Below are 15,600 nucleotides of genomic sequence, written 5' to 3'. Positions count from 1 at the left end.
AAGATTACATTTACCTCCTTGTACTTAAGTCGTAGTTTCTGTTCACATTGCATTCACTCCCCACAATTAGACTCATTTGTTGCATAAATAAATGACTGTATTGCCTGCTAATCATATTCTTCTGTGACCTAGAATTTTGTCTAGAGATAATGAGAGGGAACTCTCCTTACATATCATCATCTACCACATAAAGACAAGGAAATCAGCAAAATCATGGCACCTGGAAACTTCTGTGTTTCCCTTTTGCACTCTTGCTCATGCCTAATGTTGTCTTACTGGTTCTGTCTGTTGAAAACTGTTCATCAAATTCACCAGTCATTATCAAGATGTAAAAGAATACCAGTAGCTTAAGATGTTACTCTTTCTTAAGGTAGTCCTCTTAAGATGACAAAAATCATGTTAGAGAAAATCAAAGCCTTTATTAAGTGAATTAATTTATCAAAGTTAGATCTTCAGAATCTACGTACAGGACATTTTGAAAAACACCTGAATGTTCTTGTCTTCACAAAATCCCTCCTTCCCAGTGTATGCCTATATTCCCCAACACATCAAGGCAGACTCACAGAAAGTATGATTCCAGTACAAACTTAGCCAAAATATGCAACTAACATTTGTGTTGCTAACAATGCATTTTTCAAATTATAGAAATTATACAAAATCTTCAATAAGAAGCATGAGCCATGGTGTTGGGGTTTTATGTTTTCTGTTATGTCTAGTTTTCCTCCTTGTGAATATTAGACTTGAAAGGGGCCCCATGATTCCACTTCCTGGCGTCCTGTGTAACCCTCTCTCCTTGTGGGTGAGTGGACCTGGTGACTTACTCCCAACCAACAGAACATGTCAAAGGTGATGGGATGTCACTCCATTGATGATACTAATCTCTGTCTTGGGAGAAGCTCGCCATAGTCTTTCTTTCTTTCCCTCATCGGCTTTGAAGAAACAAGCTGCTGTGAATCCTAGCACTACAAGAAAATAAATTCTGCAAACAGGCTGAAGGAGATTAGTAGCAGCACCACACTGAATTGAACCTTACTGAAAACCCCCGACCCTGCCCACCCCCTTGATTGCAGCCTCTGACAGCCTAACCAGAGGACACACCTAGCCTGTGTCTGGGCTCCCGACTCGCAGAAACAGTGAGGTGACAAATGTGCATTTTTTTTAAACTTCTAAGTGTATGGTCATCTGCTATGCTGCATAGACAACTAATAATAGTTCCAGACTATTCTCAAGAAATGCAACTTCTTATAATTTTCTTGCAACTAGCAAACACTAAGTAGTTAATGTTGCTTTTATGTCACAGACTCAAACTAGCTGATTTTATGAAACATTGGACACTACTAAGGGAAGACACTTTACTACTGTACACACAATAACATGTGAAATGTTGCAAAAATGTCCCTTTTGTTGCTTATGTTTACTATATGTGTGTCAGCCTAATAGCCAGACAGAGTAAACAGACTCATCTTGTAATATTGTTTCAGGGACAAAATTAAAAGTGTAATATAAGCATTATGCAGAAATTCCCTTATAGGGGCCACACTACTCTCATTTATGTCTATGTGTTTGTCATGGTTTAAAATTAGCACATTAATAGCAATACTTTCTACAGAAGACCATATAACTTGAAAGCACAGGAAAGTTTGCATAAAATGCTAAAGGGGCAAACTTGGCATGCACAATTTGCCTCCTTGCTGAATTTTATTTAAACTTAATTTTTTTCTAGCACATTTTCTCCCTTTCTCATCACACTTTTACAGATAAATAGCTTCATAGCACCCTAAAGTCCATTGCAATATGGCGTCTTCACCATGAAATTCTTGTTTTCCACGTCTCTTTGCAGTTCTTTGCGTTCAGTGACTTTACCTAGAGTTCCTTCTTAGAGTCAGAATCCTTTTCCTCCATGCCGTGCTCCTTCCCCAAATGGATTATTTATATTCCCGTAACGGGTTTTCCAGGTTTTAGAAAGTACAGGCAGTACTATATTTAGAGTCACTAATATTTTATTTTCTTATGAGAAATTCAGTTTCATTGGACACGTGTTTTACACCTTAACAAGGTCTTACCCACACGTAATCAAATAATGTTGCTAGCACCTCTTAGTTTGCATTGACTATAGCTCAGTACTGAAAAGAAAACTTATTGGGCTACCTGGATGGTGCAGTTGGTTAAGCATCCAGCTCTTGGTTTCAACTCAGGTCTTGATCTCAGAGTCATGAGTTGAGCCCCACATGAGCCTCCTTGCTCAGCATGAGTCTGCTTGAGACTCTCTCTCTCCCTCTACCCCTTTCCCCAGCCTCCCCCGTACACCATGCTCTCTCTCATTCTCTCCAAAATAAATCTTTCAAAAAAAAGAAAAGAAGATTTATTAATATGGTTACCTAACTTTGCATGGTAAAGGGGATTTTGCAGTTGTGTATTAGTTAAAGATCCTGAGAGGGAGAGATGATCCTGGATTATGTGGGTGGGTGGACCCGATGTAATCACAAGAGTCCTTAGAAGAAGGAAACAGATGAGTCAGAGTCTTAGAGAAGCTGGACAGAGGTCAGTGAGGAGAAAAGATGCCAGACTGCTGGGTTGGAAGGTGGAGAAGGGATGCTATGAGGTAAACAAGGGAGTCATCCTCCAGAAGCTAGAAAAGGCGAGGAATAGGATTCTCCTCTGGAACCTCTAAAAGGGAGGTGACCCTTTGGGGCCATTTTAGACTTTTGACCTCCAGCACTCTATGAGAATAAATGCGTTGTTCTAAGCCACTAAACTCGGGGTGATTTGTTACAGCAGCAATAGGAAACAAACGCAGTTTAGAAACCAAAGAATCTTAAGGACTTCCACAGTCTGAGAAACCCAAGGTGGCCAGGTATTTCTCTCGTGAAGGGGGTTTGTCCTTTTGTCGTTATGCTTAGGTAATAGCCATTTTCTTTCTTAGAGGAAAGGCACATTGTTTATGAGTCAGCACAGCCCAGACTGGGAAGGCACACTAGCTCATCACCAAAATTTAAGGTCTGCAGGCAGACCTCAGCCTGGGACAAATTTCTTTGACTTTGAGTAGCTATGGAACTGAAGGATGATTTGGATCTAGACAGGTGGGCATTGAAGATTTTGCCAGAAGCCTAAACCAAAACCCCATGGGAACTGTCATTTTGGATTTGTGCGGAGACCTCCCGACTACAGATTTTGTTCCATAGAGAAGAATTTGTACAACCAGAGTTGTAGTCAGTCAAAACTCTCTTACCTGATTCGGCTCCCTGGCGACATCACTCCCCACTGTTGAACAGCAAGAGCAAAGCCACAACAAAAGTCAAGTTTGAGTTCTAACCAAAGAAGGCCAATTCATAGAAAGTTTGCAGATAGTTCATTAGTAGATACTCTTCTAACCTCCGTAGGTGCATGAAGATTATGTGCTTTGTTTAAGTGTAGCAGACAACAGTTTTGTAATCCCATCTGTTTCTCCTGGGGAAGGAAAATAAATTGCAGTAGGGAGTCAAAAGGTCTCAGAATTTCCTTTAATTCTGGCAAATATGTGATTTTTCCAGCCCGTGCTTGAACATCTCCATGTATGGAGATATATCCACAGACAACCTTGCCTTTGATGAAATGCTAGAAAGTTCCCAGTGAGAGCTGAAGTCTTCCTTCCTTCCTGTAACCCACAATCTGCGCTTACCTTATTAAAAGATGCCGCCCTTGGCAACATGACCGCAATAATTCACAAATGTAAAAATCCCTGTGCTTACTGAAAATATCAGAGCAGAGCTCCCCTTAACAGCCTTCTTATCCCAGTTTTGCACTGGTTTTTCTATCATAATCAAAGTTGAACTCAATGTTAAAAACTCAGTTATATGTTGCCTTTCCAATGTTTACTGGGGGAAGGGAATCTAAGAGTAGAATAAATGGATTGAGTGACAGAATCCTATTTCAAGCATAAATAAATTTTATGAAAACATGACTCCATGTCTGTGATAGTCCAAAATTGTTTTCTCCAAGTCACTGTGAAAAACTGCTTAGCGTGGAGTAATTTTTATTTCCTATTAAAATATATTTTGAAAGATCTTCATGTAAGTTTTGACTAAAAAGCATGTTTATCTTTTCAATAGAAAGCAAAAAAAATCATAACCTACAAATATTAAGAAAGAACAGGTTTATGGTGTGGATGCTTAACATAGAGAAAATAACAAGGTTGTTATCTCAAGGCCACAATCCCTGAAATATTTTAGCTGTTGAATCATAAATGAAAGAGGCTAGGTGCCACTCTTTTCTGATCCTGGCTCTGTCAGAATTGTCATTATGTGAATTTAATAAAATATTGTAATGCACGTAACTCTCTCTACCTTTTAATAAAAGGGAACACGAAGATGTGGCCTCTGAAAGTACTCCAGCACTAGAGACCTCTTATTCTATTGCAAAAAGAAAATCCTTCCTGTCTCATTCCTGATGCGCTTGTGTCTTTATTGTTTCTGCATCTGGAGCATACACAAATTCACTTGGCACTTCTGGTCTGGGTAGTTTTAGTATTTAGTAACTGTTCCTAGATTTTACCCATCCCACCCCTCCACCCCCACTGCAAAATCAAATCAAAGTTGGAATTTAGTAAAGTCAGGGCATCATATGCCCTACTTCTAGACTCATTTTGAAAATTTCATCGTGTTTAGGTGTTTGAAAAGAATAAATATACAATAATACTTTGGGTGCCATTCAGTAAATAAAATGAATTCTGAATTGTCCCAAGGGTGTTAGCAATGGACAACTGTCTGTGCTTGTGGACAGTAATCAAACAACCTGTTTAATTCAGGCTGAATTTTTGTTCACCCAAGACTGGGGCGTGTATTTAATGAATTGTATGGTTATACTTTAGGCAGAAATTTTGCTTTGCAAATTCTAGTAGACTAACTTACCTGACACACTTTAAGTTTAGTTTGGTGTCAAACCATATGTCAACATAATTTTAATATCTTTTAAATGATTATGAGTATTATTAAAGAAAACCATAAACTCACACCAGTATGCTCACTTGGTTTTTGACAAATGGGCAAAAGCAACTGAGTGGAGAAATTACGGTCTTTCCACCAACTGTTGCTGGACCAAAGGAGTATCTGTAGGGAGGAAAAATCAATTAACTTCCAGACCTTTAGTTTCCAATTCTGCTTGTAAGGAAATCACAGCTCCCTCCTAACTAACTGACTGACTCAATAAATAAATAAAAACACAATAGACATTATCTGTACATACTAGCTAGTCAGCCTACTAACTAGTTCATTTCCAAAAACAATTTATATACAAAGAGAAGACAAATGATAGAAAAATAATTTGAGGCTTGAACATCTCACTAATGTTTATTTTGTTTCCAAGCTAACAAAGTGCTCTTGATGTCAGTGTTTCTGTATTTTGATGTTAAGCAGAGAGTGAATAAATGTATGAATTTATTGTGAAAGTGGGAGGATATTAATAAAATACAATGAAAATTAGAATGAGTCACGATCCTTGTTCATAACATACTCTCATAATAGGTCCAGGGTGGCTTTCTGTCTCTTCCATAAGTACCTGTGAGTTCATCACTGATAATGAGAGCTTCAACCTTTGCAAATTGCTTACATCTACCTCTGTGTTCCCATCCGATCGCTCTGCCCTTCCCAAATGATACATTTTTTTATTACGTTCAGAGTGCTCCTGCTTTGTTTAATATAGTTTTTGCATGAATATATTACACCTACACATGTATTATTTAGTTTTTGATGTTTTAAAATTTATCAAAAAAGATGAACATATTATAAATAACCTTTGGGTCTATAGTTCTGCCATTCCATATTACATTGTCATGATTCATCCATATCATGGTATGTAGGTATAGTTCATTGTAGTTCGTTTATTGTCTTGGCTGTATATTTCATTGCTTTAATGCAGGGTTTCTCAACGTTGGCAGAACAATTGATATTTTGGACTGGATAATTCTTGGCTATGGGGAGCTGTCCTGTAGCAAAGTAGAATGTTGAACAGCATCCTTGGCTTCTGCTCACTAGATGTTAGTAGCATCCCCTCCGGTTGTGACAAACGAAAATGTCTCCAGATGTTGCCAAACATTCCTTGGGCACAAAATCACTAGAGGTTGAAAACCATTGATTTAATATTATCACAGTTTGTTATTCATTATATTACCAATGGCAGGTGTGTTATTTTCATATTTTGTATTATTCTTGTAACTTTCTTGAACAAGTATCCTGAAAAGCACCTTGCAAAAGTTTCTTTCAGGAGTAGAGATGCGAGTTTGTAAAGCATGTGATTATAGAACTTTACATGATGTCAAATACTTATCCAAAACACGTTGTACTAATTTACGCTTCTACATGCTATCTTAAGAGAGTCTGTTGATTTGCATTTTCTCCAACCTTCATATTCAGATTTAATATTTGCTAGTGCCAGTTGAGTAATAATAAAATAATATCTTACTATGATCTTGATTTTCATTTTCCTGATTACTATCAAGATTGAACATCTCATCATTGTTCTATTGGTCATTTGTGTTTTCTCCTTGTGAAATGTGGATTTATACTTTTGCCCATAACTTTTCTGTAATAGTTTGCTGAATATTGCTCCTTGATATTAACCTTTTCTTAGTTATATATGTTATATAAATATGTTCTCTCAATTTATAGCGTATATTTTTAGTTATTTTAAGGGTCTTTTGATGGATATAAGGTTTATGCCTTAATACTGTCAAGTTTATCTTTCCGCTTGTATTTTAGTCCTTTGTGTTAAGATTGTTTTCCTTACCCCAAAAATAGAAGGTATATTTATCTGTATTTTCCTAAATTTTTTTTTAAAGATTTTATTTATTTATTCGACAGAGAGAGACAGCCAGCGAGAGAAGGAACACAAGCAGGGGGAGTGGGAGAGGAAGAAGCAGGCTCCTAGCAAAGGGGCCTGATGTGGGGCTCGATCCCAGAACACTGGGATCACGCCCTGAGCTGAAGGCAGAGGCTTAATGACTGCGCCACCCAGGCGCCCCTGTATTTTCCTAAATGTTAAAACATTTTGCTTTTGACATTTAACTGGTAATATGCTTACAGTTGATACCTGTGTCTGTTTTAAGATAGAAATCATTTTTGTTTGGATTTTCATATGAAAATGATGTTTTGTTAGCTCGAATTGTAGAATAGACTTCCTTTTCCCCACTGATCTGACATTGTCTCTTCCCGCATAAATCAACGTTCCATAAATGTGTTACGTTTGTTTCTGGGCTTTTAATTCTATCCTAATATTCATCACTTTGTGTATCCCTATGTCAATAATTGCTTGGTAATAAATAGCACTAGAAATAGGACAAATATCTCTTTTTATGCTTTATAATTATTTCCCCCATAGAGGTAACTGAACTATACTGAGGCCTTGGGACTTCCACATAAATTCTAAATTAATTTTGAAAAATTCCACAAATTTGAGATTTTTATTGAAATTATGATGACATTTAAGATCAGTATGAACACACTTGATGAATTTATTCGGTGTTTTCTTTATTAAATTAATTCTATTAACTCTTTCCATACATGAGCATTGTATGTCTTTTTAGCTTTTTGAAACTTGTTAGCACTGTCCTGTAAAAACCTCTGGATGGGTGTTCTCTTTGTGGAGAGATTTTTAATTATACCTTTAATTTCTTATATCTACTACTATTGATGCATCTTATTTTTTAATCACTTTTGGTCAGTTACATTTTCTAAAATTTCTTATCCTTTCATGTAGGTTTTCAAGATTGTTGGCATAAACTTATATAGAGAATACCTATTACATTTTAATCTTGGCTATCTGCAATTATGTCCATCTTTAACCTTTGCGTCATCTAAAGTTATATGCATGAGGCTTTTATATTATATCATCACACTTGTATAAAATTTTGGCTAAATATAAGCATCTAGGCCCAATTTATCACCGTGTCCAATTTTTTGTCTGTGATTATTTTTATTTGGACTTATTTGTATTTCTGTGATCAATTTTTTTGGAGGTTATCTATTTCGTTACTCTTTTCAAGTAACCTTGTGCAGTTTTTATTTCCCCTTTAATCTTATTTACCATATCTTTATTTCCTATTTTATAGATTAATATGTCCCCAGGTTGTCTCTTATTTATTTTTAGAATGAGATTGTTCTTTACTTTTATAGATATAAATACTAAGAATAGTTATTGATGGAAATCAATGAATCCAAATTGAATGAGTTTTGTTATAGCAATGCCAATCAATTTTTAAATTTTTTCCAAGTTATAAGCCAAAATGAGTATGATTTATGATCACAACTCTTTGTAATGATCTTTTGAGAGACAATTGGTGAGAGTCTCCTTTAATAATTTGGAGAGAAAATTGAAAGCCTTATTATTTGCAAAATCATTTGTTACCAAGTTAGTAATGGCATTCCTTTTCTAAGATTCTGCAAATTCTATCAAAAATGCTTAACAAGATCTTATCAAATGGCTATTTAACCACATCTGTGACTTTTTTACTCTGGGCACCTCATTTAATCTTATATAATCAGAAAGGGTTTAGAAAATCTAAACATTAATCTCAATAGACTTTTATCATCATGATATATTTTAACAAAATACTTTTATCTTATCACATGTTTCAAATACATCTGTCAATACTTTGAAGTTCCAGATTTAAGTTGTTTCATGTATGAGAATAATTGTTTTATTAACTATAGGTCTAAGGAAATCTCTCTTGTTAAATTGATCAGATGAATCCGACTCACTTTCTATTAGAGAACAACTTATTCTGTATTTTAATTGAAATGAACATGTTAATAAGCATTTTTTAAAAATATATAGAGCATATTTTTAAAGATAGATTATTGAAAGTATCAAATTCAAGTTATACAGTTATTAAAATTAACTTCATATTGTCTAACAAATTATTAAACATATGTTTTTTTTTGGTTATCTGACTCGTAATAAATCAGTGCAAATGTGACTTGAAGTATAAGTTATGTATAAAATGAAGACTGTGGTGGAAAGCTTAATATGATTTCAATGAATCTGTAGCTTGTGTATGCTGGGCATTTTGGAGTTAATTGCACACGGTTGCATAAATGTGCATACATGTGTATGTATATGCAAGCACACACACATATCTCCAAGGTCTCATAATCAACCTTTTCTGTGTAAAAGATAAGAGCATGTAGTGCTAAAAATGAGTGTCCTGACATCTAACATATTTAGCTTAATGGTAATTTTTGTAAAGAGAAGGTTGAAAGCATAAAATATTTTATGAGATGAAAGATGAAAGTTGAATGTTTTTGAAATATATCATGGCATATTTAGAAAAGATAGGCTATAATAGCCTTCTTTACTCTCCCCCCCAACATGTATAAGAGATCATATAATTTTTTTGTCTATGAGTTTTATCCCATAAATTAAAATACTTGGTAGTCCAAAAAATATTCAAGATCTATTTAAAGGATAAAATTTGATTATTATAGTCTGCTTTTTAGAAGCACTTTTTCATGATGATTTTTAGCAATAAGCATTTGGAAAACATTTTAAAAAGCACTTAAATATTTGGGACAAGAAGTTATTTTTAACACTCATAGATAAATTTAGGATTTAGTATTTAAGTAAGTAACTAAATTAAGTAAATTTACTATTAAGTAAATAGTTCTTATATATATTTTTAAAGATTTTATTTATTTATTCGACAGAGATAGAGACAGCCAGCGAGAGAGGGAACACAAGCAGGGGGAGTGGGAGAGGAAGAAGCAGGCTCATAGCAGAGGAGCCTGATGTGGGGCTCGATCCCATAACGCCGGGATCACGCCCTGAGCCGAAGGCAGACGCTTAACCGCTGTGCCACCCAGGTGCCCCAATAGTTTATATTTCTTAAAAGATAAAACCACAACACGCATCTTACAGAAATATTTCTGACAAATTTAGGACAGATCTTAGTATAAACTAGAGCGACGTGTGTTTTTTTTTTTTTTAATCTACTCTGTTTAACAGTAATGATAGTCAATATTAACACATATTGGTAGGATCAAGATGCTTGGATTAGGTCTGGGGAATCCTGCTCTCCTATTTCCCTTTTATGTTCACTCTTTCAGTGTAGGCAAAACTAGATTGCTAAGAATAGCACTAAGCCAAGTGATTGGCTTATATGCAGGGACCTCATTTTTCTAGAAGATCCTCGTACAAATGAAATGACTTTGCATCATCCTGAGGGAGAGGGTGAAATCGATACACCTACTGTATGTTTCTTTTATTTTCAGCTCATATTAGTAATAATAACTTTCATGCGGGATCTTTCGTATAAATTAATGACTGGTTGGAGTTAATGGACCAGAGAGCAACCCCTCCCAGGCAGTCATTAATCTCCAGAAATGCCTTATGCTGCAATTGTAATTGTTTAAATAAAAGCTTCCAAGAGAATTCAGAGAGAAATGCTAGACTTGTACTTGTCACTATAGGACAAATGGCAGTTTCGATGTCCAATAAATCTCCAGAGGAACAAATAATTTGTGTTTCAACTGTGCTGTTTCCTAAAATGCTGTGCAGCATTTACAACTTCTCAAGGTGTCGATGCAGATCGAATTTCTTCAGGATTCAATGCTGGAAGGAATTGTCCTACAGTGAAATTTCACCATAAGTAGAAGAAAATAGACAGTACTTGTAGGAACTAATTTGCAATATTAGGTTTTTGAACTTATAAACAACTTCAGAAGGTCCTTCGAACTGTAAGACAAGCAACGTCTGCACTAATGAAGTCTACCTAAAATGTCTTTATTGATAAAACAATGGATTCTGCATTTCTTATCTTGCTTATATCTCAGTCATAGTAAACAATTGTGGCATTCGCTCCTCAAAAGACTATCATCTATTGGTTTCATATTGTAAGATTTCTTTCTCCTTCTGGCTGGCCCTTTTCACCCCCTTTCCTGACTTTCTGTTCCCTTCACTCATCTCAATGCCAATGTTAGTCTGGGGACATGTTCAACCTTATTCTCTTCTTACTTTGAATCCCAAGCCTTCACTTACCCTTCTACGGGGTGATGTCTTGCCCCATTGGGAACTAACCCAATCCCCTTTTAGTGATTTCAATCTCAGTAAATGAGCATCATCAACTTCCATTCTAGGTAAGTCATTTTCAAAATTCTTTTTACTTTACTAAGCTCTGTCAATTCTATTTTCAGAACAGCATCTCACCTCCACCTGCTGTTTGTCAGTTATGTAACCACTCCCTAATCCGATGTGACACTGCCTTTTATATGGTTTGATGGGCATCATAACTGATTTTTCTATTGCCAGTCTTGTCCTCCTCCAACTTCTTCTTCGGTAGTAATCAGCAATCCCCCTAAGATGCAGGCCATGTTGATATCTTGCTACTTAACACCTTGAATGGCATGTCATTGTCTTTTTAATATAGTTCATGCTATTTCATGCAATTTACAAGAGTATCAATAATCTGGCCTTCACTGATCGATGAAAAATAAATACGGTGAATAACCTTTAACTGTTGAGATGTCCTACTTTTATTCACTGTGGTGGACAGACTCTAGCTTCCTGGTATTCTTTTATAACACCTTCCCCTTGAGTGTGGGCAAGATCTCTGACTTGCTTCTTACCAATAGAATATGGTCAAGGTAACTGGATGTGTGAGATTAGGCCGACAGGATTATGTTACATAAGACTAACCTCTGTCTTGCTAGGAGATGGTCTCCATTCCTGGTCTTAAAGAAGCAAGTTGTCACATTGTGAGCAACCCTGTAGATAGGACCAGGTGGTAAGGGGCTGAGGGTGGCTTCTGGCCCACCACCAGAAAGAAACTTAGGCTCTCAATTCAGCGGCCTACAAAAAACTGAATTCTGCCAGTGACCACATGAACTTGGAAGCAGATTATTCTCACATGATCTAGGAAAACTTCAGATGAGAATCCGGTCTTGGCAGACACCTTGATTGCAGCCTTGTAGAGAACCCAGCCAAACTATGCCTGGATTTCTGACTCATAGAGATGGTAAGATAATATATATATCTGTTGTTTTATGCTACTAAATTTTTGGTAATTTGTCATGCATCAATAGAAAACTAATACACTCACCATACTTTGTAATGAATCTACCACTGCTTTAAGAGATCAAAAGATCCAATGAAGACATACAAATGGCTAACAGACACATGAAAAAATGTTCAAAATCATTAGCCATCAAGGAAATTCAAATCAAAACCACACTGAGATACCACCTTACGCCAGTTAGAATGGCAAAAATAGACAAGGCAAGAAACAACAATTGTTGGAGAGGATGTGGAGAAAGGGGATCCCTCCTACATTGTTGGTGGGAATGCAAGTTGGTACAGCCACTCTGGAAAACAGTGTGGAGGTCCCTTAAAAAGTTAAAAATGGAGCTACCCTATGATCCAGCCATTGCACTACTGGGTGTTTACCCCAAAGATACAGACGTAGTGAAGAGAAGGGCCATATGCACCCCAATGTTCATAGCAGCAATGTCCACAATAGCTAAATCGTGGAAGGAGCCGAGATGCCCTGCAACAGATGACTGGATTAAGAAGTTGTGGTCCATATATACAATGGAATATTACTCAGCAATCAGAAAGAATGAGTTCTCAACATTTGCTACAACATGGACAGCACTGGAGGAGATAATGCTTAGTGAAATAAGTCAAGCAGAGAAAGACAACTATCATATGATTTCTCTCATCTATGGAACATAAGAACTAGAATGATCAGTAGGGGAAGAAAGTGATAAAGAAAGGGGGGGTAATCAGAAGGGGGAATGAAACATGAGAGACTATGGACTATGAGAAACAAACTGAGGGCTACAGAGGGGAGGGGGGTGGGGGAATGGGATAGACCGGTGATGGGTAGTAAGGAGGGCACATACTGCATGGTGCACTGGGTGTTATACACAACTAATGAATCATCGAGCCTTACATCGAAAACCGGGGATGTACTGTATGGTGACTAACATAATATAATAAAAATCATTATTAAAAAAAAAAAAGAGATCAAAAGAAATATTTTGAGTAGATCTGTATATTTGGGCATCAACAATATAAAGCAAAAGGACATTTCTTAGAGTCAAACACACATATACACAAATATGCTTACAGAGAGCAAGAATTTGAACTCCTTTAGATAATAATAGAGGAAAGCGTTAACTAAAAAAAAGGAGCCTTAATGTGGGGGTAGAATAGCATTCCAAGGAGAACAAAAAGGTAATTAGAATAAGAAAGAAAAGAAAAGAAAATTTGTCAAGCAGAGGGTAGATGAGGAACCCAAGGGACGTTTGAAGAAGAAGGAACACTCACCCCAAGTGAGGGTGAAGTCACACAGACTGAGATTTCAAAGCTCTGGCTTTGACAACCTCAGATGTCAAACTACTCACAGTTGAGGGCATGGAAAACCTGCTCTGTTGCAGCCTGGGAATTTAGAGCTGAAATCTAATAGTTAGTGGTGTTATTCATTTTTACAGATGAGCAAACTGAGGCCCAAAAGGTTAAGCTAACTTTCCCCCAACCACAGGGCTTACAGTCGGCAGGGCCAGCGATCAGACTCAGATTGGACTTACGTCATAGGTTATGGGTCTACTGCCCTGATTTGTTTTGAATTTTAGAACAATGGCTTACATGATTTGATAGATGTATCAAAACAACTACTCACTATAGGCAAAATGCTTCTGTGTAAATAAACCGGTTTCTGTTTTAAAAAATAAATTCAAATATCTGCGTTTGAAGTGACTTTGGTTCAGTGCTTTGAATCCTTCTGCCTTTTCAAGGTAACTTCTTGAAGATCTACAAAGTGTTAAACCTCAAACTGATAAGAACATTAATTTTCAGTTTCCTCTACATCCTATAGCAAGCTTCTGTCTAAAAGTTGGCAGCATTTTACCTAAGACACCAGGTTAACACATAATTATCTCCTCATTGTGAAGAATGAGAAGGTTATCATGACAATCGATGGAAGAAGTCAACTCAAAGAATACATCCTGTGAAATGCAACAATTAGAGGAGACACTCAACACTTTCTAGGGATGGAGACAGTCCAAAGGCTAATTTAGATCATCATCTAAACTATTTAAATCCTAAGTGGCAGCAGAGAGTTAGGTAATCCACTTCAGTGGCATTGGAAGACCCAGCCATAAACAGCAGCAAAGGAGAAAGGAAAGTGAAAATGAGAAAATAAAAATAATGCATTGGATTTCTATGCATCTGTTGATTATTAACACACTCCTGAGGTATGTTTTATCAACAACATCCTGATCCAGCTAAGGATGCTGAGACTCTCCAGATAACACCACACAAGATAATTGATCTGTTTAAGGTCAAATATAGAGTTTATCATTAGAATCCTGCTTTTGTTTTCATTCACATTATCTTGTGGGTGAAGGGAAAAGAAAGAGGCATATTGAATAAAAGGAAGGACATAGAAAGATACAAAGGTGTCTGTTATGGTGGCTGATCGTCTGGTAGATACACAATCCACCCTGCCCGGAGATTGCCGCTGATGTATTCAAACTTAGTCCAAACATAGCTGGGAGGGAACAGAAATCAGAGGTGTTACTACTTCTGACACTGGCACTCAACAACTGCATGACCTCTTACAGGCTATTTTAACTTTGCATCTATTTTCACCTCTTGAAACTTGTACTTCCAGGGAAAGAAACAGAATCAAGTGAGATAATGAATATGACAATGTCTAGTATATAAGCATCACATAACAAATAAGTTTAATAAATGTTAACCTGATTATGATGCAAATTCATGGAAACAAACTCTTTATTTTGACATATTAATGATTAAGGAAAACATATTTGTTTAGCCATGACTATCATTTCCTTTAGAGTCCATTAATTAGGACGCACACCCCCTAAATGAACAAATATTACTGAAGAATGAAAATAATATTACATGTACTTCTGTGCCTTCTAGGAGCTTATGGTCTAACTGGGACAAGCACAACGGTACCGTTAGATGTACTGTTCTAAAGGCAACAAGTCTTCAGATGAATGAAAGATTAATATCCACCAAGGTGGCTTCCATGGTGCTTCCAGAATTTGATTGAAAGATTCTGGATAAGCAGAGAGGAGAAGGTAGGGCATTTCAAGGGCCCTGAAATTGTCACAGTGAAAGCTTCAAGGTAGAAAATGGAGATGCCAGCGAGAACATTCGCATTCACTGAGGGCCTCGTGTGTAACAAACAAACCACCTACAAAAAATAAAGGAGCTGCTTTCCATGCAACCCCTTCAAAACTATAAAAAGCATGCGTGCTTTTGTCACTCAAATAACTTTTGTGATACGTATGGATTATAACATTTTATGTCTAATCCAAATGTAAACTGACACCTCTCTTGTCCTTTGGATATCAGCAGGATTACCTCACAGCTCTGATTCCACAATGCCCTTCGTAAACCTTACACTTCCTCCAGATTTTTGCCAGTCCTTCCCTCAAAGTTCTCTCTGTTCCTCTGTCTCTGAGCTCTCCCATACTGACCCTCTCCCACAACACCACAACTAGGAAATCTTCTTTTACCAGTTCTTTCTACAAATCCAATCACATGAAGCATCGCCATTACTTGGTGTGTTGAAACTCAGACATCAGAAAAGTTGGTGAGGGG

Source organism: Ursus americanus, chromosome 26 (assembly GCF_024610735.1).
Source record: "Ursus americanus isolate L20-20 chromosome 26, mUrsAme1.1.p, whole genome shotgun sequence".
In the NCBI taxonomy this organism is placed as follows: Eukaryota; Metazoa; Chordata; class Mammalia; order Carnivora; family Ursidae; genus Ursus; species Ursus americanus.
This window is presented reverse-complemented; position numbering follows the sequence as displayed.